The sequence below is a fragment of the Pseudorasbora parva genome, chromosome 6, assembly GCF_024679245.1.
Source record: "Pseudorasbora parva isolate DD20220531a chromosome 6, ASM2467924v1, whole genome shotgun sequence".
Taxonomy (NCBI): domain Eukaryota; kingdom Metazoa; phylum Chordata; class Actinopteri; order Cypriniformes; family Gobionidae; genus Pseudorasbora; species Pseudorasbora parva.
This window is the reverse complement of record NC_090177.1, coordinates 48,049,285-48,076,502: the sequence shown is the minus strand read 5'-3', so window position 1 is coordinate 48,076,502 and position 27,218 is coordinate 48,049,285. Positions and strand designations below refer to the sequence as shown.

Genomic DNA, 27,218 nt, shown 5'->3' with positions numbered 1-27,218 from the left:
TCTGTGCTCGCAAAGTAGACCTCACACTTCTCACATTGATTGTAGAGATAGTGAGGGCCATGAGCAGTATGGTTAAAAATACAAGCATTGATGAAAATAAAAACAGATAAAAAGACTACAGAAATTGCATTAAAATCATGTTACTTCTTGTTGCACCTGCCTTTCCTTTTCCCCAGATAAACTGGGGTCAGGAGGGCAAGTGCTCGCCGCCTCAGAATCCACAGAGGAAACCTCTTGTGGATCCTTTGGTGACGATGTTCTTAGCTTAAAGTGCAGAAAGGAGACTTCATTTGGAGAGTCTGCAGGCCACATACGGTTCAGATCTTCCGAAGAGGAACTATCTGGCCGATGCGATGCCCGCAGCCTTTTCTCCTCTGTTTGAAGCAGAGGAGATCTCGCAGACCTTTTCTGCACTTGAGCATTTGGGAGTGAACACTCGGTTTCACTCCCACTATCCACCCCACTAACCTCCGATACGGTGTAGAGGGAGGAAGCCGTTTCATCTTCCTCCTCCTCCATTTTGTCTTTGCTTTTTTCTTGTTGGGGAGTGGCTTCCTCCCCCTTTTCATTAACGAATTCTGACTCCGCCCCTGTGGCCGCCCCACTTCTTTCTTCTTGTCCAATCCCTGAGGCTGGCTGGGAATGTGAAATTCCCGCCAAAACCTCAGGGCCCGCCTCCTCCTCTCTTTGTTCTTTTGATTGTTCCTTTGGTGGGGCGGCCCTTTTGTTCCCTTTCAACTTGTTGGCAAAACTTTTAGGGCAATCTCTGTAGAAATGGTTAGCATCTCCACAGAGATTACACCGTCTGCCATTGGTACATTCCTCAAAAATGTGACCAATTTCTCTGCACTTCCTACACACAATTTCTTGGCATGCCTCAGCGAGGTGTCCCATTTTCCCACATTTTCGGCACAATTTGGGCATTCCCTGATAATGAATGTAGCCGCGGTTCTCTCCCAGCACAATCATTGAGGGTAAATGACTCAGACCCTGGAATCCACTTGGATCTTCCCACTGTTTAATGGGAACTCTCCAAGCGCAATTCCAGATGCCGTCTTCGTCAAGCACCTTGACTGGTGGACTTCGAACCGTGCAAAATCTACCCAGCCATACAGCAACATCATCTCCACTCACTGTTTCATTGAACATTCTAACAATCACTGTTTTAATAGAATTGTCAGAAAGTTTCTCAACATTGAACATGGAGAACTGGGTCTTGCAATGCTCAAATCGTTGCCAGAAATCTTGCAACAAGGAAGCAGATCTAAAACTGACATCGAAACCTTTGTTCAGGGGCAGAGTCATTAAACAATTTAAATCACTGGCATTAAAATTGAGGGTTTTTTGGATGAGCTTCCTGGAGAAGTCTAAACGAGACAACCCCAGGAGCTTACCCTCCACCTCTCTAAATAAAAATCGCACGCTGTGGTGCCTCCGCATGCCGGCACGAGCAGCCGACATGGTGGAGGCACCGACAGCCTAAAAAAAAACGTAAAAGAACAATAAATACAATAAATAGATAAAAGACTAAAAGTCTTACCTTAAAACTGCTAACCTGTAAAACCAGCAGGGTCACTCTCCCTCTAAAAAGTTGTACGGCTCGGGACACCAGAAGCTCTCGAGCCAGGAAACCTTAAAGAGGCGATCGCAGTCTCAACCGTTCGACAAGACACTTGATCTTAGCCAAAAGGCCGAGAAGCGATGACACAATGACGCAGCGGCAGGGGAGCCGGCAAAGGCGACGCCCATCTGGGAAGCGGTGAGGGGGGGAGGGTTGGCAAAGGCCTTACGTCGTAGAGACCTGAAACTTTGAGGGATGGTACTAGCCACTCGCTCTACAACATCACCAAGGCTGGCCCCCCGATGGGCCCGGCACAAAATGGCTCGTAGCTCCCAAACCGCACGCCGCAGAACCAAGTGTCTTATATCATCGGAATCCTTGGCTCGAGCCGAGCGAGACGCATGCCTCGGATTCGAAGGTTGCGCTGGCGAAATTTTCGGGTATTTGGGATTTTGTGAAAAACCTACTTTTGCACACTAGTCCTAGGTCTTTTGCCCGATCTGGCCCAAACCAGTGCAGAAAGATTCTCTGGAGTCTGACTGTCCGTCCAGATCGGAAAAAAAGTGGGAATTTCGATTCAGCTTGGCGGCGGCAGGCCGAAACCTACGGGCTGGGCGAGGCGGGGTCTGCTAGAACGGCTATAGCTCTTGGACGGAACGAGACAATTTCACCCAAGCCGGTACACCCGTGCACGGGCTCAGTCTGGGGTCAGGCGAGAAAGGACGCGGTGAATGGCCACCTAGTGGCGCTTTAAAATGAAAAAGCAACAACATGAGAGCGGCTATAGGCAAACGTATGTCGCGTGCTTTTTCACAGCACGCGCACGAGACAGTCGTACCATACGACAGAAAACCTCCATCCGAACAACTTTGCCTTTGGGACCACTGCTGTCAATCAACTCGTCCGTTGAATATCAAAGTTTGTGGGAAAAACCACATTCGGCAAACCGGTCGCAGGTTTCGACAACCTCGATGAAAACAAACGCAGTTCAGTTCTCTGAACTCTCCGGGTCACTGGCTGACACAGCAGAAAGAGACAGAAACATAACAAAACTGGTGCAACTTCACCCTTTGGGGCAGTGGGCGGCGCCACAAGCGTCAAGAACCGCACGCTTTTTCCCTCCACGCTATCTGCTTTTAACCAGTGTGTACAGGGGAGAGCGCGAACGCAGTCCCCCACTACCATAAATTATGCAGTCGAGATTCCCACATTTGGGGAATTCGCAGGGGTCAGCACAACCGGAGTGCAATGGCCGAGCCTCGCCCTGGGTGAACCACCTTCCTGATCATGGTGTCTCCCCTGCCAGGTAAGTATGAGTTGCCTGGCCTCCAGGCAGAGGCGCCCTATCCCCCTTCGCCATCCTCAAACACGGTGACCTTCCCCTCCCCCAAGAAAAGGAAGGACGGGGCACCTTCCATTGCTTGACTGCTGCGTGCGTGCGTGCGTGACCTTGATTTGAATCAGGTGTCCCTAATCCATCCAACACAAACCCCTGATTCGACTCATCAGCTCGTTGGTAAAGACTCTCAAATAAGAGGGACATCAAAAAACGTGCTGTGACGGTGATGAGTCAGCCGGCCGGCAACCGACGCTTTTGTTCTTCTTTTTTCCCTATGCTCATATGACCGCAGCTTGCTGCTTTCTCTGTGGCACGGTCATCGTTGCGTCACCTCATCGTCATTCTGTATGCGCTTCCTGCGTATTTCTGTATTCTCTGACAAAATTCCAGTGGTGTTGTTGGTTCTTCTATTAGTCACAACAATTCGCAGTCCCCAAAAAGGGGAAGCACACCGTTCCTGGAGGCACTGCAATACCAGGTCGATGCGTGGAGTGGACGGAGCAAGCCCCGGTTCCGGCTCCATGTGCCAAAAATCAATTTAATATGCAGTCCCCGGATAGGGGACGTATCAGATATTAAACTGATAAGAACAGATACTACACTTGATCTTAGCCAAAAGGCCGAGAAGCGATGACACAATGACGCAGCGGCAGGGGAGCCGGCAAAGGCGACGCCCATCTGGGAAGCGGTGAGGGGGGGAGGGTTGGCAAAGGCCTTACGTCGTAGAGACCTGAAACTTTGAGGGATGGTACTAGCCACTCGCTCTACAACATCACCAAGGCTGGCCCCCCGATGGGCCCGGCACGAAATGGCTCGTAGCTCCCAAACCGCACGCCGCAGAACCAAGTGTCTTATATCATCGGAATCCTTGGCTCGAGCCGAGCGAGACGCATGCCTCGGATTCGAAGGTTGCGCTGGCGAAATTTTCGGGTATTTGGGATTTTGTGAAAAACCTACTTTTGCACACTAGTCCTAGGTCTTTTGCCCGATCTGGCCCAAACCAGTGCAGAAAGATTCTCTGGAGTCTGACTGTCCGTCCAGATCGGAAAAAAAGTGGGAATTTCGATTCAGCTTGGCGGCGGCAGGCCGAAACCTACGGGCTGGGCGAGGCGGGGTCTGCTAGAACGGCTATAGCTCTTGGACGGAACGAGACAATTTCACCCAAGCCGGTACACCCGTGCACGGGCTCAGTCTGGGGTCAGGCGAGAAAGGACGCGGTGAATGGCCACCTAGTGGCGCTTTAAAATGAAAAAGCAACAACATGAGAGCGGCTATAGGCGAACGTATGTCGCGTGCTTTTTCACAGCACGCGCACGAGACAGTCGTACCATACGACAGAAAACCTCCATCCGAACAACTTTGCCTTTGGGACCACTGCTGTCAATCAACTCGTCCGTTGAATATCAAAGTTTGTGGGAAAAACCACATTCGGCAAACCGGTCGCAGGTTTCGACAACCTCGATGAAAACAAACGCAGTTCAGTTCTCTGAACTCTCCGGGTCACTGGCTGACACAGCAGAAAGAGACAGAAACATAACAAAACTGGTGCAACTTCACCCTTTGGGGCAGTGGGCGGCGCCACAAGCGTCAAGAACCGCACGCTTTTTCCCTCCACGCTATCTGCTTTTAACCAGTGTGTACAGGGGAGAGCGCGAACGCAGTCCCCCACTACCATAAATTATGCAGTCGAGATTCCCACATTTGGGGAATTCGCAGGGGTCAGCACAACCGGAGTGCAATGGCCGAGCCTCGCCCTGGGTGAACCACCTTCCTGATCATGGTGTCTCCCCTGCCAGGTAAGTATGAGTTGCCTGGCCTCCAGGCAGAGGCGCCCTATCCCCCTTCGCCATCCTCAAACACGGTGACCTTCCCCTCCCCCAAGAAAAGGAAGGACGGGGCACCTTCCATTGCTTGACTGCTGCGTGCGTGCGTGCGTGACCTTGATTTGAATCAGGTGTCCCTAATCCATCCAACACAAACCCCTGATTCGACTCATCAGCTCGTTGGTAAAGACTCTCAAATAAGAGGGACATCAAAAAACGTGCTGTGACGGTGATGAGTCAGCCGGCCGGCAACCGACGCTTTTGTTCTTCTTTTTTCCCTATGCTCATATGACCGCAGCTTGCTGCTTTCTCTGTGGCACGGTCATCGTTGCGTCACCTCATCGTCATTCTGTATGCGCTTCCTGCGTATTTCTGTATTCTCTGACAAAAAAAATTCCAGTGGTGTTGTTGGTTCTTCTATTAGTCACAACAATTCGCAGTCCCCAAAAAGGGGAAGCACACCGTTCCTGGAGGCACTGCAATACCAGGTCGATGCGTGGAGTGGACGGAGCAAGCCCCGGTTCCGGCTCCATGTGCCAAAAATCAATTTAATATGCAGTCCCCGGATAGGGGACGTATCAGATATTAAACTGATAAGAACAGATACTACACTTGATCTTAGCCAAAAGGCCGAGAAGCGATGACACAATGACGCAGCGGCAGGGGAGCCGGCAAAGGCGACGCCCATCTGGGAAGCGGTGAGGGGGGGAGGGTTGGCAAAGGCCTTACGTCGTAGAGACCTGAAACTTTGAGGGATGGTACTAGCCACTCGCTCTACAACATCACCAAGGCTGGCCCCCCGATGGGCCCGGCACAAAATGGCTCGTAGCTCCCAAACCGCACGCCGCAGAACCAAGTGTCTTATATCATCGGAATCCTTGGCTCGAGCCGAGCGAGACGCATGCCTCGGATTCGAAGGTTGCGCTGGCGAAATTTTCGGGTATTTGGGATTTTGTGAAAAACCTACTTTTGCACACTAGTCCTAGGTCTTTTGCCCGATCTGGCCCAAACCAGTGCAGAAAGATTCTCTGGAGTCTGACTGTCCGTCCAGATCGGAAAAAAAGTGGGAATTTCGATTCAGCTTGGCGGCGGCAGGCCGAAACCTACGGGCTGGGCGAGGCGGGGTCTGCTAGAACGGCTATAGCTCTTGGACGGAACGAGACAATTTCACCCAAGCCGGTACACCCGTGCACGGGCTCAGTCTGGGGTCAGGCGAGAAAGGACGCGGTGAATGGCCACCTAGTGGCGCTTTAAAATGAAAAAGCAACAACATGAGAGCGGCTATAGGCAAACGTATGTCGCGTGCTTTTTCACAGCACGCGCACGAGACAGTCGTACCATACGACAGAAAACCTCCATCCGAACAACTTTGCCTTTGGGACCACTGCTGTCAATCAACTCGTCCGTTGAATATCAAAGTTTGTGGGAAAAACCACATTCGGCAAACCGGTCGCAGGTTTCGACAACCTCGATGAAAACAAACGCAGTTCAGTTCTCTGAACTCTCCGGGTCACTGGCTGACACAGCAGAAAGAGACAGAAACATAACAAAACTGGTGCAACTTCACCCTTTGGGGCAGTGGGCGGCGCCACAAGCGTCAAGAACCGCACGCTTTTTCCCTCCACGCTATCTGCTTTTAACCAGTGTGTACAGGGGAGAGCGCGAACGCAGTCCCCCACTACCATAAATTATGCAGTCGAGATTCCCACATTTGGGGAATTCGCAGGGGTCAGCACAACCGGAGTGCAATGGCCGAGCCTCGCCCTGGGTGAACCACCTTCCTGATCATGGTGTCTCCCCTGCCAGGTAAGTATGAGTTGCCTGGCCTCCAGGCAGAGGCGCCCTATCCCCCTTCGCCATCCTCAAACACGGTGACCTTCCCCTCCCCCAAGAAAAGGAAGGACGGGGCACCTTCCATTGCTTGACTGCTGCGTGCGTGCGTGCGTGACCTTGATTTGAATCAGGTGTCCCTAATCCATCCAACACAAACCCCTGATTCGACTCATCAGCTCGTTGGTAAAGACTCTCAAATAAGAGGGACATCAAAAAACGTGCTGTGACGGTGATGAGTCAGCCGGCCGGCAACCGACGCTTTTGTTCTTCTTTTTTCCCTATGCTCATATGACCGCAGCTTGCTGCTTTCTCTGTGGCACGGTCATCGTTGCGTCACCTCATCGTCATTCTGTATGCGCTTCCTGCGTATTTCTGTATTCTCTGACAAAAAAATTCCAGTGGTGTTGTTGGTTCTTCTATTAGTCACAACAATTCGCAGTCCCCAAAAAGGGGAAGCACACCGTTCCTGGAGGCACTGCAATACCAGGTCGATGCGTGGAGTGGACGGAGCAAGCCCCGGTTCCGGCTCCATGTGCCAAAAATCAATTTAATATGCAGTCCCCGGATAGGGGACGTATCAGATATTAAACTGATAAGAACAGATACTACACTTGATCTTAGCCAAAAGGCCGAGAAGCGATGACACAATGACGCAGCGGCAGGGGAGCCGGCAAAGGCGACGCCCATCTGGGAAGCGGTGAGGGGGGGAGGGTTGGCAAAGGCCTTACGTCGTAGAGACCTGAAACTTTGAGGGATGGTACTAGCCACTCGCTCTACAACATCACCAAGGCTGGCCCCCCGATGGGCCCGGCACGAAATGGCTCGTAGCTCCCAAACCGCACGCCGCAGAACCAAGTGTCTTATATCATCGGAATCCTTGGCTCGAGCCGAGCGAGACGCATGCCTCGGATTCGAAGGTTGCGCTGGCGAAATTTTCGGGTATTTGGGATTTTGTGAAAAACCTACTTTTGCACACTAGTCCTAGGTCTTTTGCCCGATCTGGCCCAAACCAGTGCAGAAAGATTCTCTGGAGTCTGACTGTCCGTCCAGATCGGAAAAAAAGTGGGAATTTCGATTCAGCTTGGCGGCGGCAGGCCGAAACCTACGGGCTGGGCGAGGCGGGGTCTGCTAGAACGGCTATAGCTCTTGGACGGAACGAGACAATTTCACCCAAGCCGGTACACCCGTGCACGGGCTCAGTCTGGGGTCAGGCGAGAAAGGACGCGGTGAATGGCCACCTAGTGGCGCTTTAAAATGAAAAAGCAACAACATGAGAGCGGCTATAGGCGAACGTATGTCGCGTGCTTTTTCACAGCACGCGCACGAGACAGTCGTACCATACGACAGAAAACCTCCATCCGAACAACTTTGCCTTTGGGACCACTGCTGTCAATCAACTCGTCCGTTGAATATCAAAGTTTGTGGGAAAAACCACATTCGGCAAACCGGTCGCAGGTTTCGACAACCTCGATGAAAACAAACGCAGTTCAGTTCTCTGAACTCTCCGGGTCACTGGCTGACACAGCAGAAAGAGACAGAAACATAACAAAACTGGTGCAACTTCACCCTTTGGGGCAGTGGGCGGCGCCACAAGCGTCAAGAACCGCACGCTTTTTCCCTCCACGCTATCTGCTTTTAACCAGTGTGTACAGGGGAGAGCGCGAACGCAGTCCCCCACTACCATAAATTATGCAGTCGAGATTCCCACATTTGGGGAATTCGCAGGGGTCAGCACAACCGGAGTGCAATGGCCGAGCCTCGCCCTGGGTGAACCACCTTCCTGATCATGGTGTCTCCCCTGCCAGGTAAGTATGAGTTGCCTGGCCTCCAGGCAGAGGCGCCCTATCCCCCTTCGCCATCCTCAAACACGGTGACCTTCCCCTCCCCCAAGAAAAGGAAGGACGGGGCACCTTCCATTGCTTGACTGCTGCGTGCGTGCGTGCGTGACCTTGATTTGAATCAGGTGTCCCTAATCCATCCAACACAAACCCCTGATTCGACTCATCAGCTCGTTGGTAAAGACTCTCAAATAAGAGGGACATCAAAAAACGTGCTGTGACGGTGATGAGTCAGCCGGCCGGCAACCGACGCTTTTGTTCTTCTTTTTTCCCTATGCTCATATGACCGCAGCTTGCTGCTTTCTCTGTGGCACGGTCATCGTTGCGTCACCTCATCGTCATTCTGTATGCGCTTCCTGCGTATTTCTGTATTCTCTGACAAAAAAAATTCCAGTGGTGTTGTTGGTTCTTCTATTAGTCACAACAATTCGCAGTCCCCAAAAAGGGGAAGCACACCGTTCCTGGAGGCACTGCAATACCAGGTCGATGCGTGGAGTGGACGGAGCAAGCCCCGGTTCCGGCTCCATGTGCCAAAAATCAATTTAATATGCAGTCCCCGGATAGGGGACGTATCAGATATTAAACTGATAAGAACAGATACTACACTTGATCTTAGCCAAAAGGCCGAGAAGCGATGACACAATGACGCAGCGGCAGGGGAGCCGGCAAAGGCGACGCCCATCTGGGAAGCGGTGAGGGGGGGAGGGTTGGCAAAGGCCTTACGTCGTAGAGACCTGAAACTTTGAGGGATGGTACTAGCCACTCGCTCTACAACATCACCAAGGCTGGCCCCCCGATGGGCCCGGCACGAAATGGCTCGTAGCTCCCAAACCGCACGCCGCAGAACCAAGTGTCTTATATCATCGGAATCCTTGGCTCGAGCCGAGCGAGACGCATGCCTCGGATTCGAAGGTTGCGCTGGCGAAATTTTCGGGTATTTGGGATTTTGTGAAAAACCTACTTTTGCACACTAGTCCTAGGTCTTTTGCCCGATCTGGCCCAAACCAGTGCAGAAAGATTCTCTGGAGTCTGACTGTCCGTCCAGATCGGAAAAAAAGTGGGAATTTCGATTCAGCTTGGCGGCGGCAGGCCGAAACCTACGGGCTGGGCGAGGCGGGGTCTGCTAGAACGGCTATAGCTCTTGGACGGAACGAGACAATTTCACCCAAGCCGGTACACCCGTGCACGGGCTCAGTCTGGGGTCAGGCGAGAAAGGACGCGGTGAATGGCCACCTAGTGGCGCTTTAAAATGAAAAAGCAACAACATGAGAGCGGCTATAGGCGAACGTATGTCGCGTGCTTTTTCACAGCACGCGCACGAGACAGTCGTACCATACGACAGAAAACCTCCATCCGAACAACTTTGCCTTTGGGACCACTGCTGTCAATCAACTCGTCCGTTGAATATCAAAGTTTGTGGGAAAAACCACATTCGGCAAACCGGTCGCAGGTTTCGACAACCTCGATGAAAACAAACGCAGTTCAGTTCTCTGAACTCTCCGGGTCACTGGCTGACACAGCAGAAAGAGACAGAAACATAACAAAACTGGTGCAACTTCACCCTTTGGGGCAGTGGGCGGCGCCACAAGCGTCAAGAACCGCACGCTTTTTCCCTCCACGCTATCTGCTTTTAACCAGTGTGTACAGGGGAGAGCGCGAACGCAGTCCCCCACTACCATAAATTATGCAGTCGAGATTCCCACATTTGGGGAATTCGCAGGGGTCAGCACAACCGGAGTGCAATGGCCGAGCCTCGCCCTGGGTGAACCACCTTCCTGATCATGGTGTCTCCCCTGCCAGGTAAGTATGAGTTGCCTGGCCTCCAGGCAGAGGCGCCCTATCCCCCTTCGCCATCCTCAAACACGGTGACCTTCCCCTCCCCCAAGAAAAGGAAGGACGGGGCACCTTCCATTGCTTGACTGCTGCGTGCGTGCGTGCGTGACCTTGATTTGAATCAGGTGTCCCTAATCCATCCAACACAAACCCCTGATTCGACTCATCAGCTCGTTGGTAAAGACTCTCAAATAAGAGGGACATCAAAAAACGTGCTGTGACGGTGATGAGTCAGCCGGCCGGCAACCGACGCTTTTGTTCTTCTTTTTTCCCTATGCTCATATGACCGCAGCTTGCTGCTTTCTCTGTGGCACGGTCATCGTTGCGTCACCTCATCGTCGTTCTGTATGCGCTTCCTGCGTATTTCTGTATTCTCTGACAAAATTCCAGTGGTGTTGTTGGTTCTTCTATTAGTCACAACAATTCGCAGTCCCCAAAAAGGGGAAGCACACCGTTCCTGGAGGCACTGCAATACCAGGTCGATGCGTGGAGTGGACGGAGCAAGCCCCGGTTCCGGCTCCATGTGCCAAAAATCAATTTAATATGCAGTCCCCGGATAGGGGACGTATCAGATATTAAACTGATAAGAACAGATACTACACTTGATCTTAGCCAAAAGGCCGAGAAGCGATGACACAATGACGCAGCGGCAGGGGAGCCGGCAAAGGCGACGCCCATCTGGGAAGCGGTGAGGCGAAATTTTCGGGTATTTGGGATTTTGTGAAAAACCTACTTTTGCACACTAGTCCTAGGTCTTTTGCCCGATCTGGCCCAAACCAGTGCAGAAAGATTCTCTGGAGTCTGACTGTCCGTCCAGATCGGAAAAAAAGTGGGAATTTCGATTCAGCTTGGCGGCGGCAGGCCGAAACCTACGGGCTGGGCGAGGCGGGGTCTGCTAGAACGGCTATAGCTCTTGGACGGAACGAGACAATTTCACCCAAGCCGGTACACCCGTGCACGGGCTCAGTCTGGGGTCAGGCGAGAAAGGACGCGGTGAATGGCCACCTAGTGGCGCTTTAAAATGAAAAAGCAACAACATGAGAGCGGCTATAGGCGAACGTATGTCGCGTGCTTTTTCACAGCACGCGCACGAGACAGTCGTACCATACGACAGAAAACCTCCATCCGAACAACTTTGCCTTTGGGACCACTGCTGTCAATCAACTCGTCCGTTGAATATCAAAGTTTGTGGGAAAAACCACATTCGGCAAACCGGTCGCAGGTTTCGACAACCTCGATGAAAACAAACGCAGTTCAGTTCTCTGAACTCTCCGGGTCACTGGCTGACACAGCAGAAAGAGACAGAAACATAACAAAACTGGTGCAACTTCACCCTTTGGGGCAGTGGGCGGCGCCACAAGCGTCAAGAACCGCACGCTTTTTCCCTCCACGCTATCTGCTTTTAACCAGTGTGTACAGGGGAGAGCGCGAACGCAGTCCCCCACTACCATAAATTATGCAGTCGAGATTCCCACATTTGGGGAATTCGCAGGGGTCAGCACAACCGGAGTGCAATGGCCGAGCCTCGCCCTGGGTGAACCACCTTCCTGATCATGGTGTCTCCCCTGCCAGGTAAGTATGAGTTGCCTGGCCTCCAGGCAGAGGCGCCCTATCCCCCTTCGCCATCCTCAAACACGGTGACCTTCCCCTCCCCCAAGAAAAGGAAGGACGGGGCACCTTCCATTGCTTGACTGCTGCGTGCGTGCGTGCGTGACCTTGATTTGAATCAGGTGTCCCTAATCCATCCAACACAAACCCCTGATTCGACTCATCAGCTCGTTGGTAAAGACTCTCAAATAAGAGGGACATCAAAAAACGTGCTGTGACGGTGATGAGTCAGCCGGCCGGCAACCGACGCTTTTGTTCTTCTTTTTTCCCTATGCTCATATGACCGCAGCTTGCTGCTTTCTCTGTGGCACGGTCATCGTTGCGTCACCTCATCGTCGTTCTGTATGCGCTTCCTGCGTATTTCTGTATTCTCTGACAAAATTCCAGTGGTGTTGTTGGTTCTTCTATTAGTCACAACAATTCGCAGTCCCCAAAAAGGGGAAGCACACCGTTCCTGGAGGCACTGCAATACCAGGTCGATGCGTGGAGTGGACGGAGCAAGCCCCGGTTCCGGCTCCATGTGCCAAAAATCAATTTAATATGCAGTCCCCGGATAGGGGACGTATCAGATATTAAACTGATAAGAACAGATACTACACTTGATCTTAGCCAAAAGGCCGAGAAGCGATGACACAATGACGCAGCGGCAGGGGAGCCGGCAAAGGCGACGCCCATCTGGGAAGCGGTGAGGCGAAATTTTCGGGTATTTGGGATTTTGTGAAAAACCTACTTTTGCACACTAGTCCTAGGTCTTTTGCCCGATCTGGCCCAAACCAGTGCAGAAAGATTCTCTGGAGTCTGACTGTCCGTCCAGATCGGAAAAAAAGTGGGAATTTCGATTCAGCTTGGCGGCGGCAGGCCGAAACCTACGGGCTGGGCGAGGCGGGGTCTGCTAGAACGGCTATAGCTCTTGGACGGAACGAGACAATTTCACCCAAGCCGGTACACCCGTGCACGGGCTCAGTCTGGGGTCAGGCGAGAAAGGACGCGGTGAATGGCCACCTAGTGGCGCTTTAAAATGAAAAAGCAACAACATGAGAGCGGCTATAGGCGAACGTATGTCGCGTGCTTTTTCACAGCACGCGCACGAGACAGTCGTACCATACGACAGAAAACCTCCATCCGAACAACTTTGCCTTTGGGACCACTGCTGTCAATCAACTCGTCCGTTGAATATCAAAGTTTGTGGGAAAAACCACATTCGGCAAACCGGTCGCAGGTTTCGACAACCTCGATGAAAACAAACGCAGTTCAGTTCTCTGAACTCTCCGGGTCACTGGCTGACACAGCAGAAAGAGACAGAAACATAACAAAACTGGTGCAACTTCACCCTTTGGGGCAGTGGGCGGCGCCACAAGCGTCAAGAACCGCACGCTTTTTCCCTCCACGCTATCTGCTTTTAACCAGTGTGTACAGGGGAGAGCGCGAACGCAGTCCCCCACTACCATAAATTATGCAGTCGAGATTCCCACATTTGGGGAATTCGCAGGGGTCAGCACAACCGGAGTGCAATGGCCGAGCCTCGCCCTGGGTGAACCACCTTCCTGATCATGGTGTCTCCCCTGCCAGGTAAGTATGAGTTGCCTGGCCTCCAGGCAGAGGCGCCCTATCCCCCTTCGCCATCCTCAAACACGGTGACCTTCCCCTCCCCCAAGAAAAGGAAGGACGGGGCACCTTCCATTGCTTGACTGCTGCGTGCGTGCGTGCGTGACCTTGATTTGAATCAGGTGTCCCTAATCCATCCAACACAAACCCCTGATTCGACTCATCAGCTCGTTGGTAAAGACTCTCAAATAAGAGGGACATCAAAAAACGTGCTGTGACGGTGATGAGTCAGCCGGCCGGCAACCGACGCTTTTGTTCTTCTTTTTTCCCTATGCTCATATGACCGCAGCTTGCTGCTTTCTCTGTGGCACGGTCATCGTTGCGTCACCTCATCGTCATTCTGTATGCGCTTCCTGCGTATTTCTGTATTCTCTGACAAAAAAAATTCCAGTGGTGTTGTTGGTTCTTCTATTAGTCACAACAATTCGCAGTCCCCAAAAAGGGGAAGCACACCGTTCCTGGAGGCACTGCAATACCAGGTCGATGCGTGGAGTGGACGGAGCAAGCCCCGGTTCCGGCTCCATGTGCCAAAAATCAATTTAATATGCAGTCCCCGGATAGGGGACGTATCAGATATTAAACTGATAAGAACAGATACTACACTTGATCTTAGCCAAAAGGCCGAGAAGCGATGACACAATGACGCAGCGGCAGGGGAGCCGGCAAAGGCGACGCCCATCTGGGAAGCGGTGAGGGGGGGAGGGTTGGCAAAGGCCTTACGTCGTAGAGACCTGAAACTTTGAGGGATGGTACTAGCCACTCGCTCTACAACATCACCAAGGCTGGCCCCCCGATGGGCCCGGCACGAAATGGCTCGTAGCTCCCAAACCGCACGCCGCAGAACCAAGTGTCTTATATCATCGGAATCCTTGGCTCGAGCCGAGCGAGACGCATGCCTCGGATTCGAAGGTTGCGCTGGCGAAATTTTCGGGTATTTGGGATTTTGTGAAAAACCTACTTTTGCACACTAGTCCTAGGTCTTTTGCCCGATCTGGCCCAAACCAGTGCAGAAAGATTCTCTGGAGTCTGACTGTCCGTCCAGATCGGAAAAAAAGTGGGAATTTCGATTCAGCTTGGCGGCGGCAGGCCGAAACCTACGGGCTGGGCGAGGCGGGGTCTGCTAGAACGGCTATAGCTCTTGGACGGAACGAGACAATTTCACCCAAGCCGGTACACCCGTGCACGGGCTCAGTCTGGGGTCAGGCGAGAAAGGACGCGGTGAATGGCCACCTAGTGGCGCTTTAAAATGAAAAAGCAACAACATGAGAGCGGCTATAGGCGAACGTATGTCGCGTGCTTTTTCACAGCACGCGCACGAGACAGTCGTACCATACGACAGAAAACCTCCATCCGAACAACTTTGCCTTTGGGACCACTGCTGTCAATCAACTCGTCCGTTGAATATCAAAGTTTGTGGGAAAAACCACATTCGGCAAACCGGTCGCAGGTTTCGACAACCTCGATGAAAACAAACGCAGTTCAGTTCTCTGAACTCTCCGGGTCACTGGCTGACACAGCAGAAAGAGACAGAAACATAACAAAACTGGTGCAACTTCACCCTTTGGGGCAGTGGGCGGCGCCACAAGCGTCAAGAACCGCACGCTTTTTCCCTCAACGCTATCTGCTTTTAACCAGTGTGTACAGGGGAGAGCGCGAACGCAGTCCCCCACTACCATAAATTATGCAGTCGAGATTCCCACATTTGGGGAATTCGCAGGGGTCAGCACAACCGGAGTGCAATGGCCGAGCCTCGCCCTGGGTGAACCACCTTCCTGATCATGGTGTCTCCCCTGCCAGGTAAGTATGAGTTGCCTGGCCTCCAGGCAGAGGCCCCCTATCCCCCTTCGCCATCCTCAAACACGGTGACCTTCCCCTCCCCCAAGAAAAGGAAGGACGGGGCACCTTCCATTGCTTGACTGCTGCGTGCGTGCGTGCGTGACCTTGATTTGAATCAGGTGTCCCTAATCCATCCAACACAAACCCCTGATTCGACTCATCAGCTCGTTGGTAAAGACTCTCAAATAAGAGGGACATCAAAAAACGTGCTGTGACGGTGATGAGTCAGCCGGCCGGCAACCGACGCTTTTGTTCTTCTTTTTTCCCTATGCTCATATGACCGCAGCTTGCTGCTTTCTCTGTGGCACGGTCATCGTTGCGTCACCTCATCGTCGTTCTGTATGCGCTTCCTGCGTATTTCTGTATTCTCTGACAAAATTCCAGTGGTGTTGTTGGTTCTTCTATTAGTCACAACAATTCGCAGTCCCCAAAAAGGGGAAGCACACCGTTCCTGGAGGCACTGCAATACCAGGTCGATGCGTGGAGTGGACGGAGCAAGCCCCGGTTCCGGCTCCATGTGCCAAAAATCAATTTAATATGCAGTCCCCGGATAGGGGACGTATCAGATATTAAACTGATAAGAACAGATACTACACTTGATCTTAGCCAAAAGGCCGAGAAGCGATGACACAATGACGCAGCGGCAGGGGAGCCGGCAAAGGCGACGCCCATCTGGGAAGCGGTGAGGGGGGGAGGGTTGGCAAAGGCCTTACGTCGTAGAGACCTGAAACTTTGAGGGATGGTACTAGCCACTCGCTCTACAACATCACCAAGGCTGGCCCCCCGATGGGCCCGGCACGAAATGGCTCGTAGCTCCCAAACCGCACGCCGCAGAACCAAGTGTCTTATATCATCGGAATCCTTGGCTCGAGCCGAGCGAGACGCATGCCTCGGATTCGAAGGTTGCGCTGGCGAAATTTTCGGGTATTTGGGATTTTGTGAAAAACCTACTTTTGCACACTAGTCCTAGGTCTTTTGCCCGATCTGGCCCAAACCAGTGCAGAAAGATTCTCTGGAGTCTGACTGTCCGTCCAGATCGGAAAAAAAGTGGGAATTTCGATTCAGCTTGGCGGCGGCAGGCCGAAACCTACGGGCTGGGCGAGGCGGGGTCTGCCTCCACGCTATCTGCTTTTAACCAGTGTGTACAGGGGAGAGCGCGAACGCAGTCCCCCACTACCATAAATTATGCAGTCGAGATTCCCACATTTGGGGAATTCGCAGGGGTCAGCACAACCGGAGTGCAATGGCCGAGCCTCGCCCTGGGTGAACCACCTTCCTGATCATGGTGTCTCCCCTGCCAGGTAAGTATGAGTTGCCTGGCCTCCAGGCAGAGGCCCCCTATCCCCCTTCGCCATCCTCAAACACGGTGACCTTCCCCTCCCCCAAGAAAAGGAAGGACGGGGCACCTTCCATTGCTTGACTGCTGCGTGCGTGCGTGCGTGACCTTGATTTGAATCAGGTGTCCCTAATCCATCCAACACAAACCCCTGATTCGACTCATCAGCTCGTTGGTAAAGACTCTCAAATAAGAGGGACATCAAAAAACGTGCTGTGACGGTGATGAGTCAGCCGGCCGGCAACCGACGCTTTTGTTCTTCTTTTTTCCCTATGCTCATATGACCGCAGCTTGCTGCTTTCTCTGTGGCACGGTCATCGTTGCGTCACCTCATCGTCGTTCTGTATGCGCTTCCTGCGTATTTCTGTATTCTCTGACAAAATTCCAGTGGTGTTGTTGGTTCTTCTATTAGTCACAACAATTCGCAGTCCCCAAAAAGGGGAAGCACACCGTTCCTGGAGGCACTGCAATACCAGGTCGATGCGTGGAGTGGACGGAGCAAGCCCCGGTTCCGGCTCCATGTGCCAAAAATCAATTTAATATGCAGTCCCCGGATAGGGGACGTATCAGATATTAAACTGATAAGAACAGATACTACACTTGATCTTAGCCAAAAGGCCGAGAAGCGATGACACAATGACGCAGCGGCAGGGGAGCCGGCAAAGGCGACGCCCATCTGGGAAGCGGTGAGGCGAAATTTTCGGGTATTTGGGATTTTGTGAAAAACCTACTTTTGCACACTAGTCCTAGGTCTTTTGCCCGATCTGGCCCAAACCAGTGCAGAAAGATTCTCTGGAGTCTGACTGTCCGTCCAGATCGGAAAAAAAGTGGGAATTTCGATTCAGCTTGGCGGCGGCAGGCCGAAACCTACGGGCTGGGCGAGGCGGGGTCTGCTAGAACGGCTATAGCTCTTGGACGGAACGAGACAATTTCACCCAAGCCGGTACACCCGTGCACGGGCTCAGTCTGGGGTCAGGCGAGAAAGGACGCGGTGAATGGCCACCTAGTGGCGCTTTAAAATGAAAAAGCAACAACATGAGAGCGGCTATAGGCGAACGTATGTCGCGTGCTTTTTCACAGCACGCGCACGAGACAGTCGTACCATACGACAGAAAACCTCCATCCGAACAACTTTGCCTTTGGGACCACTGCTGTCAATCAACTCGTCCGTTGAATATCAAAGTTTGTGGGAAAAACCACATTCGGCAAACCGGTCGCAGGTTTCGACAACCTCGATGAAAACAAACGCAGTTCAGTTCTCTGAACTCTCCGGGTCACTGGCTGACACAGCAGAAAGAGACAGAAACATAACAAAACTGGTGCAACTTCACCCTTTGGGGCAGTGGGCGGCGCCACAAGCGTCAAGAACCGCACGCTTTTTCCCTCCACGCTATCTGCTTTTAACCAGTGTGTACAGGGGAGAGCGCGAACGCAGTCCCCCACTACCATAAATTATGCAGTCGAGATTCCCACATTTGGGGAATTCGCAGGGGTCAGCACAACCGGAGTGCAATGGCCGAGCCTCGCCCTGGGTGAACCACCTTCCTGATCATGGTGTCTCCCCTGCCAGGTAAGTATGAGTTGCCTGGCCTCCAGGCAGAGGCCCCCTATCCCCCTTCGCCATCCTCAAACACGGTGACCTTCCCCTCCCCCAAGAAAAGGAAGGACGGGGCACCTTCCATTGCTTGACTGCTGCGTGCGTGCGTGCGTGACCTTGATTTGAATCAGGTGTCCCTAATCCATCCAACACAAACCCCTGATTCGACTCATCAGCTCGTTGGTAAAGACTCTCAAATAAGAGGGACATCAAAAAACGTGCTGTGACGGTGATGAGTCAGCCGGCCGGCAACCGACGCTTTTGTTCTTCTTTTTTCCCTATGCTCATATGACCGCAGCTTGCTGCTTTCTCTGTGGCACGGTCATCGTTGCGTCACCTCATCGTCATTCTGTATGCGCTTCCTGCGTATTTCTGTATTCTCTGACAAAATTCCAGTGGTGTTGTTGGTTCTTCTATTAGTCACAACAATTCGCAGTCCCCAAAAAGGGGAAGCACACCGTTCCTGGAGGCACTGCAATACCAGGTCGATGCGTGGAGTGGACGGAGCAAGCCCCGGTTCCGGCTCCATGTGCCAAAAATCAATTTAATATGCAGTCCCCGGATAGGGGACGTATCAGATATTAAACTGATAAGAACAGATTTTTCTTTCGAAAAGTTTTATTGTTACATTTTTCCATATTGATTTCAATTCATTTTCATGTTTATGCCACACATTTCTTTCTTCTTTAAAAAATAAAATAAACATACATGGTTACATCCATTAAAACACAAGTCACTTTTTTGTTAAAATCAGTTGATGTGTTGTGTAAAAGTCCTTGTATGTCAGTGTGGTGTTAAAAGAGGAATAAAATGAATGAAAACAATAAATATATTCATGATAAAACAGACTAAAACGTGACAATTAAAACTTCGTCTCTTGTACAGGATCAAGGGTGAGCCCCTACAAAACATGTCCATTCACTCCAGTTCTCCAGAACAGGCTCAAGGCTCCTCGCTTCCAGAGCCCAGCGGAGATCCCCTCTCCTCCGGCCCGCTGGCCCGCTGTTCCCGTAGCCAGAGTGGTGAGGGTGCATCTACGGGCGGCCAAGGTCGGTGGTGGCCGGGACCTTCTCGTGTGGCCTCGGCCCCCCCATCCGAATAACGACGTGCGGCCCACCCTGCAGCGCTGATCTTATCCTCTGCTCGCTCGCGTGGAGGGGGACCGTCACGCGTTTCCCCACCAGCAGGTTTCTGGTGACCCAGATGGCATCCTTTATCAGGTTAAGGGTGAGCCAGAGCGATGCAAATTCTTGTGTTGTTAGGGCTTTTAGGCCCTGACCCACCCCTAGGATGGCGAGCTTGTAATCCACCTGGGCCCCACCCGCTGGCAGGCACGGGAAAAACAGGGGGCCGGCCCTGGCCCACAGGTCCCGCGCAGCACCGCACTCCCAGAGCAGATGGTAGACGGTCTCCGGGGATTTACACCCGGACCGTGGGCAGGTGGGATTTTTGGCCATGCCTCTGGAGTGCATAACCGCCCTGACCGGGAGGATCTCATGAGCCACCATCCACGCCAAGTCCTTAAGCCTGTTCTGGAGAGCTGGGTGGGCAACGTTCCTCCAAACTTCTTTGGCCTCACTTGGCGTGAGGCCTGGAACTGGGCTCACCTTTTCTCGATCCTGCACAAGAGAGATAAGAGACTTATGGTTAGTTAAAATCGTCACATCTTCTGTTTCTAAAAAGTATTTCTTTAAAAATGTCTTGATAAAAATATACTCTTTTGGCAAGTTAAAAGACACTGGGGTTTTTAAATCAGTAGGTAAAATCTTTAGGCTTCTTAGGTAGGACCCCATCCAGAAACGAGCCATGGCCGCTGTCTTATTCTCTCTGGATGGGGTCAGCGCGTATCCGATGTGGAGGGCGGTAAAGCGGCTACCTAAAAACAAGTGGGGGTCAGGAAGGCCTTTCCCACCATTTTCCTTTCTTTTTTTAAAGACCTCCCTTTTCAGTCGTTCCCACTTGGACCCCCACAGGAAATAAAATACCGCCCTCTCCAGGTTGGCCAGGAATCTTCTTGGGGGACTAAAAACAGAACAGACAAGTAAAATCAGTGGTAAAATTATGGCTTTAAAAATTAAAACCTTCCCTTCCATTGTCATCTGTCTTAGTCCCCAAAAACCCAGTCTTTGCCTAACTTTCCCTAAGATGTCAGTCCAGTTTCCCCGTCCTCCACCCTCTCTGTCAAATTTTACACCTAAAACTTTCAAATCGTTGTCTTTAAAAACCAGATCCAGTCCACCTGTGTCGACGTCCCCCCACGGCCCGAAGAGCTGGGCCTCGGACTTGTTCCTATTGAGCTTGGCGCCCGAGGCCCGACCGTACCAGTCAGTCAAGTCCAATGCTCTTCGTACCGATAAAAGGTCAGTCGCTAAAAGGGTTATGTCGTCCATATATAAAACGCAGGTTGCTGTCAGTCCACCAGTCCCTGGGACGTCCAGTCCTTTAATCCATTTATCCCTTCTCAAGATTTGTGCCAGTGGCTCAATACAGGCCACATACAGAAGGGGAGATAAAGGACACCCCTGACGGACACCGCTGTGGATATTTACAGCTTTGGACAAATGCCCGTTAACCAAAATCCTGCTAACCAGACCATTGTAAAGCAGTCCCACCCAGGCTATAAACCTCCCTGGAAACCCCATTTTCTCCAGTACCTTAAAGAGGAACTGGTGCGAGATGCGGTCAAATGCTTTTTCAAAATCTAAATTTAGGACTACTAGCCGAATATTTCTGTCTCTCGCATAACAGATAGCATCTCTGATCAGTACCAGGCTGTCCGTGATCTTCCTTCCGGGCACAGCACATGCTTGATCCAGGTGAATTACGTCCTCTAAAACAGTCGACATGCGCATGGATAAAATTTTGCTAAAAATCTTACAATCAAAGTTTAAAAGAGTAATGGGTCGCCAGTTTTTTAAGTCAGTCTTGTCACCTTTTTTTAGCAAGAGTGAAACTATCCCTATTCTAAAACTGTCAGGAAGTCTGTCCAGAGTCTCAAATTCCTTAAAAACAGTCAGTAAGTCGTGTGCTAAAATATCCCAAAAAGTGGAGTAAAACTCTAGAGGAAGTCCATCTATTCCTGGGGACTTTCCTCGTTTAAAACTTTTAAGAGCTTTGTCCATCTCTAAAATGTTAAAATCTTGAGATAAAATAGCACATTTGTCTAATTTCTTTTCTAAAAACTCTAAAACTTCCTTTATCGCGTCATTGTGTACTTCTTTGGTATTGTATAATTGTTCATAAAATTCTTCAGTTTCTTTTAAAATGTCTTTTGTGCTGTGTGCTTCCCTCCCTCCACTTTTTAAAACAGTAATTGCCCCACCTTGTGAAATTATCTTTTTAAAAAAATACCTAGTACACTTTTCTCCTTCCTCTGTTTCCCTCTCCCTGCTCCTTAAAATGACACCTTTGCTTTCTATTTTGGATAAAACTGACATCTCCTCTTTTACCATTTTAATATCTTCATTAAAATCAAACCCGTCATTTAAAAGATTAAAATACCTTTGTAGTCGTTTTTGCAGCCCCATCATGCGTCGTTTAAATCTATTCTTTTTGTCTCTGCCTGTCTTTCTAAAAAAAAGTCTTGTCCGTTCCTTCACCATCTCCCACCACTGTGCACGTGAGTCATAAAAGTCTTGGAGGGTCTGCCATTGGCTGAACTGCTCCCTATATCCTCTGACTACCTCCTCATCTTCTAAGAGGGAGCAGTTCAGCTTCCACAGACCTCCCCCTACTGTCACACCAGTGGGCAGTGAAAGAGTGCAAGATAGCATTAAGTGGTCTGAGAAGAAGAGTGGGGTCAATGTAGCATCGGTTGGCGGGAAATCTCTTGTAAATAGGTAGTCGATTCGAGAGGCTTTGGTGCCGTCACTACTGAACCAGGTGAAGCCCTCCTCTCTTTGATGCATTATTTTAAAACAGTCAACTAACCTAAAATCTCTAACTAAGCTTTGTAATAAAACCGATGTCTTATCAATCTTAAAATCATCTCCCACCCTCTTTCTGTCCGTCTTTGATAAAACACAGTTAAAATCCCCTGCTACCACTAAAGGAGCCCTACCTAGCATGTGGGGCTGCAGGTCTTCTAAAAACTCATACCTTTCATTTTTATCCGTAAAACCATATACATTTAAAACGTTAAAATCCTTACCTAAAAAAGTCAGATTTGCTAAAATTGCCCGCCCGTCCTTCACCACAGTGCTGCCCTTCACCAAGATATTCTTATTGTTAATTAAAATAGCAACACCATCATTTTTGTTAAAATTGGACCCGCTCCAAATGGAAGGTCCTGGGGTCCAGAGCTCCTCCCATTTCCTGTAATTTGGTAAAAACGGCAAACCACATTCTTGCAATAAAAACACATCTGACTTAAAATAATTTAAAAAGGATAAGACGCTCTGTGCTCGCATATTGCTCTTCACACTTCTCACATTAATTGTAGAGATAGTGAGAGCCATGAGCAGTATGGCTAAAAAGGTACAAGTCATTTAAAAGATAAAACAAGAGTGGACTACAAAGACAGAATTAAAATCATGTTACATCTTGTTGCACTTCTCTTTCCTTTTCCCCAGAAATACTGGAATCAGGAAGGCAAGTGCTTGGCGCCTCAGGAGCCACAGAGGGGAACTCTTGCCACTCCTTTGGCGACGATGTTCTTAGCTTTATGTGCAGAAAAGAGACTTCATTTGGAGATTCTGGGGGCCACATACGGTCTAGATCTTCCGAAGAGGAACTATCTAGCCGATGCGATGCCCTCAGCCTTTTCTCCTCTGTTTGAACCAGAGGAGATCTCGCAGACCTTTTCTGCACTTGAGCATTGGGGAGAGAACAATCAGTTCCACTCCCACTGTCCACAACACTCAGCTCCGGGACTGTTTCTAGGGAGGAAGCCGTTTCCTCCTCTTCCTGCTCCATTTTATCTTTACTTTCTTCTTGAGGATTGGCTTCCTCCCCTCGTTCAACTGCTAAAATTGACTCCGCCCCTGTGGCCACCCCACTTCCTCCTTCCTGTCCAATCCCTGAGGCTGGCTGGGATATAGAATTTCCCGCCAAAACCTCAGGGCCCGCCTCCTCACTTGTTTGTACATTGGGTGGGGCGGCCATTTTGTTGTTTTTCAACTTGTTGGCAAAACTTTTAGGGCAATCTCTGTAGAGATGGGTTGATTCTCCACAGAGGTTACACTTTCTGCCATTTTGGCACTCTTCAAAGGTGTGTCCAATTTCTCTACACTTTCTGCATATTACTTCCTGACATGCCTCGGCGAGATGTCCAAGTTTGCCACATTTGCGGCAAAGCTTGGGCATCCCTTGGTAGTGGATGTAGCCTCTATTCTCGCCCAACACAATCATTGATGGTATTTGACTCAGACCATGGTAGCTGTTGGGATCTGCCCATTGTTTGATGGGCACTCTCCACGCACAGCTCCAGATACCGTCCTCATCTAAAACCTTGACTGGTGGTCCACGAATAGAGCAATATCTTGCCAACCATACAACAATGTCCTCTCCACTCACAGTTTCATTAAACATCCTGACAATCACCACTTTCAGTGAATTATCAGTTAGCTTTTCCACTGTGAACATGGAGAAATTGGCTTTACATGTTTCAAACCGAGACCAGAAAGTACTCAACAGAGAAGCAGATGTAAAACTCACATCAAAACCATGGTTCAGGGGCAGAGTCAATAAACAGTTTATGTCTGTAGCTTTAAAACCCAGAGTCTGTTGGATGTACTTCCTGGAAAAGTCCAGTCTGGACATGCCCTGGAGAGTACCATCCTCTTTTCTCTTAAATTTAAAACGCACACTGTGGTGCCTCCTCACGCCGGCACGAGCAGCCGACATGATGGAGGCACCAACAGCACGCTGCGGCTAAAATCAAGCAATAAAATAAGCAATAATTTATATAAATAAATAAATAAATAAATAAATAATATAAAAACCTGCTTACCTTTAAAACCAAGTAGATTCCTCGAAGAACGAGTCGTCCCCTAAAAGCCGCTTGTCAATGTACCTCCTGAAGGCTGTATGTCCCGTGTGACAAGCAACACACGAGACAAAGGTCCCACAAGAGGCGATCGCTGTCTCTACCGTCAGACCAGACCACTTGATCTTAGCCAAAAGGCCGAGAAGCGATGACACAATGACGCAGCGGCAGGGGAGCCGGCAAAGGCGACGCCCATCTGGGAAGCGGTGAGGGGGGGAGGGTTGGCAAAGGCCTTACGTCGTAGAGACCTGAAACTTTGAGGGATGGTACTAGCCACTCGCTCTACAACATCACCAAGGCTGGCCCCCCGATGGGCCCGGCACGAAATGGCTCGTAGCTCCCAAACCGCACGCCGCAGAACCAAGTGTCTTATATCATCGGAATCCTTGGCTCGAGCCGAGCGAGACGCATGCCTCGGATTCGAAGGTTGCGCTGGCGAAATTTTCGGGTATTTGGGATTTTGTGAAAAACCTACTTTTGCACACTAGTCCTAGGTCTTTTGCCCGATCTGGCCCAAACCAGTGCAGAAAGATTCTCTGGAGTCTGACTGTCCGTCCAGATCGGAAAAAAAGTGGGAATTTCGATTCAGCTTGGCGGCGGCAGGCCGAAACCTACGGGCTGGGCGAGGCGGGGTCTGCCTCCACGCTATCTGCTTTTAACCAGTGTGTACAGGGGAGAGCGCGAACGCAGTCCCCCACTACCATAAATTATGCAGTCGAGATTCCCACATTTGGGGAATTCGCAGGGGTCAGCACAACCGGAGTGCAATGGCCGAGCCTCGCCCTGGGTGAACCACCTTCCTGATCATGGTGTCTCCCCTGCCAGGTAAGTATGAGTTGCCTGGCCTCCAGGCAGAGGCCCCCTATCCCCCTTCGCCATCCTCAAACACGGTGACCTTCCCCTCCCCCAAGAAAAGGAAGGACGGGGCACCTTCCATTGCTTGACTGCTGCGTGCGTGCGTGCGTGACCTTGATTTGAATCAGGTGTCCCTAATCCATCCAACACAAACCCCTGATTCGACTCATCAGCTCGTTGGTAAAGACTCTCAAATAAGAGGGACATCAAAAAACGTGCTGTGACGGTGATGAGTCAGCCGGCCGGCAACCGACGCTTTTGTTCTTCTTTTTTCCCTATGCTCATATGACCGCAGCTTGCTGCTTTCTCTGTGGCACGGTCATCGTTGCGTCACCTCATCGTCGTTCTGTATGCGCTTCCTGCGTATTTCTGTATTCTCTGACAAAATTCCAGTGGTGTTGTTGGTTCTTCTATTAGTCACAACAATTCGCAGTCCCCAAAAAGGGGAAGCACACCGTTCCTGGAGGCACTGCAATACCAGGTCGATGCGTGGAGTGGACGGAGCAAGCCCCGGTTCCGGCTCCATGTGCCAAAAATCAATTTAATATGCAGTCCCCGGATAGGGGACGTATCAGATATTAAACTGATAAGAACAGATACTACACTTGATCTTAGCCAAAAGGCCGAGAAGCGATGACACAATGACGCAGCGGCAGGGGAGCCGGCAAAGGCGACGCCCATCTGGGAAGCGGTGAGGGGGGGAGGGTTGGCAAAGGCCTTACGTCGTAGAGACCTGAAACTTTGAGGGATGGTACTAGCCACTCGCTCTACAACATCACCAAGGCTGGCCCCCCGATGGGCCCGGCACGAAATGGCTCGTAGCTCCCAAACCGCACGCCGCAGAACCAAGTGTCTTATATCATCGGAATCCTTGGCTCGAGCCGAGCGAGACGCATGCCTCGGATTCGAAGGTTGCGCTGGCGAAATTTTCGGGTATTTGGGATTTTGTGAAAAACCTACTTTTGCACACTAGTCCTAGGTCTTTTGCCCGATCTGGCCCAAACCAGTGCAGAAAGATTCTCTGGAGTCTGACTGTCCGTCCAGATCGGAAAAAAAGTGGGAATTTCGATTCAGCTTGGCGGCGGCAGGCCGAAACCTACGGGCTGGGCGAGGCGGGGTCTGCTAGAACGGCTATAGCTCTTGGACGGAACGAGACAATTTCACCCAAGCCGGTACACCCATGCACGGGCTCAGTCTGGGGTCAGGCGAGAAAGGACGCGGTGAATGGCCACCTAGTGGCGCTTTAAAATGAAAAAGCAACAACATGAGAGCGGCTATAGGCGAACGTATGTCGCGTGCTTTTTCACAGCACGCGCACGAGACAGTCGTACCATACGACAGAAAACCTCCATCCGAACAACTTTGCCTTTGGGACCACTGCTGTCAATCAACTCGTCCGTTGAATATCAAAGTTTGTGGGAAAAACCACATTCGGCAAACCGGTCGCAGGTTTCGACAACCTCGATGAAAACAAACGCAGTTCAGTTCTCTGAACTCTCCGGGTCACTGGCTGACACAGCAGAAAGAGACAGAAACATAACAAAACTGGTGCAACTTCACCCTTTGGGGCAGTGGGCGGCGCCACAAGCGTCAAGAACCGCACGCTTTTTCCCTCCACGCTATCTGCTTTTAACCAGTGTGTACAGGGGAGAGCGCGAACGCAGTCCCCCACTACCATAAATTATGCAGTCGAGATTCCCACATTTGGGGAATTCGCAGGGGTCAGCACAACCGGAGTGCAATGGCCGAGCCTCGCCCTGGGTGAACCACCTTCCTGATCATGGTGTCTCCCCTGCCAGGTAAGTATGAGTTGCCTGGCCTCCAGGCAGAGGCGCCCTATCCCCCTTCGCCATCCTCAAACACGGTGACCTTCCCCTCCCCCAAGAAAAGGAAGGACGGGGCACCTTCCATTGCTTGACTGCTGCGTGCGTGCGTGCGTGACCTTGATTTGAATCAGGTGTCCCTAATCCATCCAACACAAACCCCTGATTCGACTCATCAGCTCGTTGGTAAAGACTCTCAAATAAGAGGGACATCAAAAAACGTGCTGTGACGGTGATGAGTCAGCCGGCCGGCAACCGACGCTTTTGTTCTTCTTTTTTCCCTATGCTCATATGACCGCAGCTTGCTGCTTTCTCTGTGGCACGGTCATCGTTGCGTCACCTCAT

At 51.1% G+C, this 27,218-nt stretch overlaps 22 non-coding genes and 1 pseudogene across 22 annotated transcripts; all 23 read right to left on the bottom strand.

The window, feature by feature from the left end:
- Window positions 1-2,711: 2,711 nt before the first annotated feature.
- On the bottom strand, window positions 2,712-2,875 carry LOC137080364 (U1 spliceosomal RNA). The gene has a single exon (XR_010906216.1). It is a non-coding gene; the product is annotated as a U1 spliceosomal RNA (small nuclear RNA).
- A 466-nt stretch (window positions 2,876-3,341) lies between these two features.
- Window positions 3,342-3,532, bottom strand: LOC137079805 (U2 spliceosomal RNA). The gene has a single exon (XR_010905740.1). It is a non-coding gene; the product is annotated as a U2 spliceosomal RNA (small nuclear RNA).
- Window positions 3,533-4,540: 1,008 nt separating this feature from the next.
- On the bottom strand, window positions 4,541-4,704 carry LOC137080363 (U1 spliceosomal RNA). Its single transcript, XR_010906215.1, has one exon. It is a non-coding gene; the product is annotated as a U1 spliceosomal RNA (small nuclear RNA).
- A 470-nt stretch (window positions 4,705-5,174) lies between these two features.
- Window positions 5,175-5,365, bottom strand: LOC137079804 (U2 spliceosomal RNA). Its single transcript, XR_010905739.1, has one exon. It is a non-coding gene; the product is annotated as a U2 spliceosomal RNA (small nuclear RNA).
- Window positions 5,366-6,373: 1,008 nt separating this feature from the next.
- LOC137080361 (U1 spliceosomal RNA) lies at window positions 6,374-6,537 on the bottom strand. Its single transcript, XR_010906213.1, has one exon. It is a non-coding gene; the product is annotated as a U1 spliceosomal RNA (small nuclear RNA).
- A 469-nt stretch (window positions 6,538-7,006) lies between these two features.
- Window positions 7,007-7,197, bottom strand: LOC137079803 (U2 spliceosomal RNA). Its single transcript, XR_010905738.1, has one exon. It is a non-coding gene; the product is annotated as a U2 spliceosomal RNA (small nuclear RNA).
- Window positions 7,198-8,205: 1,008 nt separating this feature from the next.
- On the bottom strand, window positions 8,206-8,369 carry LOC137080360 (U1 spliceosomal RNA). Its single transcript, XR_010906212.1, has one exon. It is a non-coding gene; the product is annotated as a U1 spliceosomal RNA (small nuclear RNA).
- Window positions 8,370-8,839: 470 nt separating this feature from the next.
- LOC137079802 (U2 spliceosomal RNA) lies at window positions 8,840-9,030 on the bottom strand. The gene has a single exon (XR_010905737.1). It is a non-coding gene; the product is annotated as a U2 spliceosomal RNA (small nuclear RNA).
- Window positions 9,031-10,038: 1,008 nt separating this feature from the next.
- Window positions 10,039-10,202, bottom strand: LOC137080359 (U1 spliceosomal RNA). Its single transcript, XR_010906211.1, has one exon. It is a non-coding gene; the product is annotated as a U1 spliceosomal RNA (small nuclear RNA).
- Window positions 10,203-10,668: 466 nt separating this feature from the next.
- Window positions 10,669-10,859, bottom strand: LOC137079801 (U2 spliceosomal RNA). Its single transcript, XR_010905736.1, has one exon. It is a non-coding gene; the product is annotated as a U2 spliceosomal RNA (small nuclear RNA).
- Window positions 10,860-11,643: 784 nt separating this feature from the next.
- Window positions 11,644-11,807, bottom strand: LOC137080358 (U1 spliceosomal RNA). Its single transcript, XR_010906210.1, has one exon. It is a non-coding gene; the product is annotated as a U1 spliceosomal RNA (small nuclear RNA).
- Window positions 11,808-12,273: 466 nt separating this feature from the next.
- LOC137079800 (U2 spliceosomal RNA) lies at window positions 12,274-12,464 on the bottom strand. The gene has a single exon (XR_010905735.1). It is a non-coding gene; the product is annotated as a U2 spliceosomal RNA (small nuclear RNA).
- Window positions 12,465-13,248: 784 nt separating this feature from the next.
- On the bottom strand, window positions 13,249-13,412 carry LOC137080357 (U1 spliceosomal RNA). The gene has a single exon (XR_010906209.1). It is a non-coding gene; the product is annotated as a U1 spliceosomal RNA (small nuclear RNA).
- Window positions 13,413-13,882: 470 nt separating this feature from the next.
- On the bottom strand, window positions 13,883-14,073 carry LOC137079798 (U2 spliceosomal RNA). Its single transcript, XR_010905734.1, has one exon. It is a non-coding gene; the product is annotated as a U2 spliceosomal RNA (small nuclear RNA).
- A 1,008-nt stretch (window positions 14,074-15,081) lies between these two features.
- On the bottom strand, window positions 15,082-15,245 carry LOC137080356 (U1 spliceosomal RNA). Its single transcript, XR_010906208.1, has one exon. It is a non-coding gene; the product is annotated as a U1 spliceosomal RNA (small nuclear RNA).
- A 466-nt stretch (window positions 15,246-15,711) lies between these two features.
- Window positions 15,712-15,902, bottom strand: LOC137079796 (U2 spliceosomal RNA). The gene has a single exon (XR_010905732.1). It is a non-coding gene; the product is annotated as a U2 spliceosomal RNA (small nuclear RNA).
- Window positions 15,903-16,421: 519 nt separating this feature from the next.
- LOC137080355 (U1 spliceosomal RNA) lies at window positions 16,422-16,585 on the bottom strand. Its single transcript, XR_010906207.1, has one exon. It is a non-coding gene; the product is annotated as a U1 spliceosomal RNA (small nuclear RNA).
- Window positions 16,586-17,051: 466 nt separating this feature from the next.
- On the bottom strand, window positions 17,052-17,242 carry LOC137079795 (U2 spliceosomal RNA). Its single transcript, XR_010905731.1, has one exon. It is a non-coding gene; the product is annotated as a U2 spliceosomal RNA (small nuclear RNA).
- Window positions 17,243-18,026: 784 nt separating this feature from the next.
- LOC137080354 (U1 spliceosomal RNA) lies at window positions 18,027-18,190 on the bottom strand. The gene has a single exon (XR_010906206.1). It is a non-coding gene; the product is annotated as a U1 spliceosomal RNA (small nuclear RNA).
- Window positions 18,191-18,656: 466 nt separating this feature from the next.
- On the bottom strand, window positions 18,657-18,829 carry LOC137080090 (U2 spliceosomal RNA; annotated as a pseudogene).
- Window positions 18,830-24,864: 6,035 nt separating this feature from the next.
- LOC137080353 (U1 spliceosomal RNA) lies at window positions 24,865-25,028 on the bottom strand. The gene has a single exon (XR_010906205.1). It is a non-coding gene; the product is annotated as a U1 spliceosomal RNA (small nuclear RNA).
- Window positions 25,029-25,494: 466 nt separating this feature from the next.
- On the bottom strand, window positions 25,495-25,685 carry LOC137079794 (U2 spliceosomal RNA). Its single transcript, XR_010905730.1, has one exon. It is a non-coding gene; the product is annotated as a U2 spliceosomal RNA (small nuclear RNA).
- A 1,008-nt stretch (window positions 25,686-26,693) lies between these two features.
- Window positions 26,694-26,857, bottom strand: LOC137080352 (U1 spliceosomal RNA). The gene has a single exon (XR_010906204.1). It is a non-coding gene; the product is annotated as a U1 spliceosomal RNA (small nuclear RNA).
- Window positions 26,858-27,218: the final 361 nt, after the last annotated feature.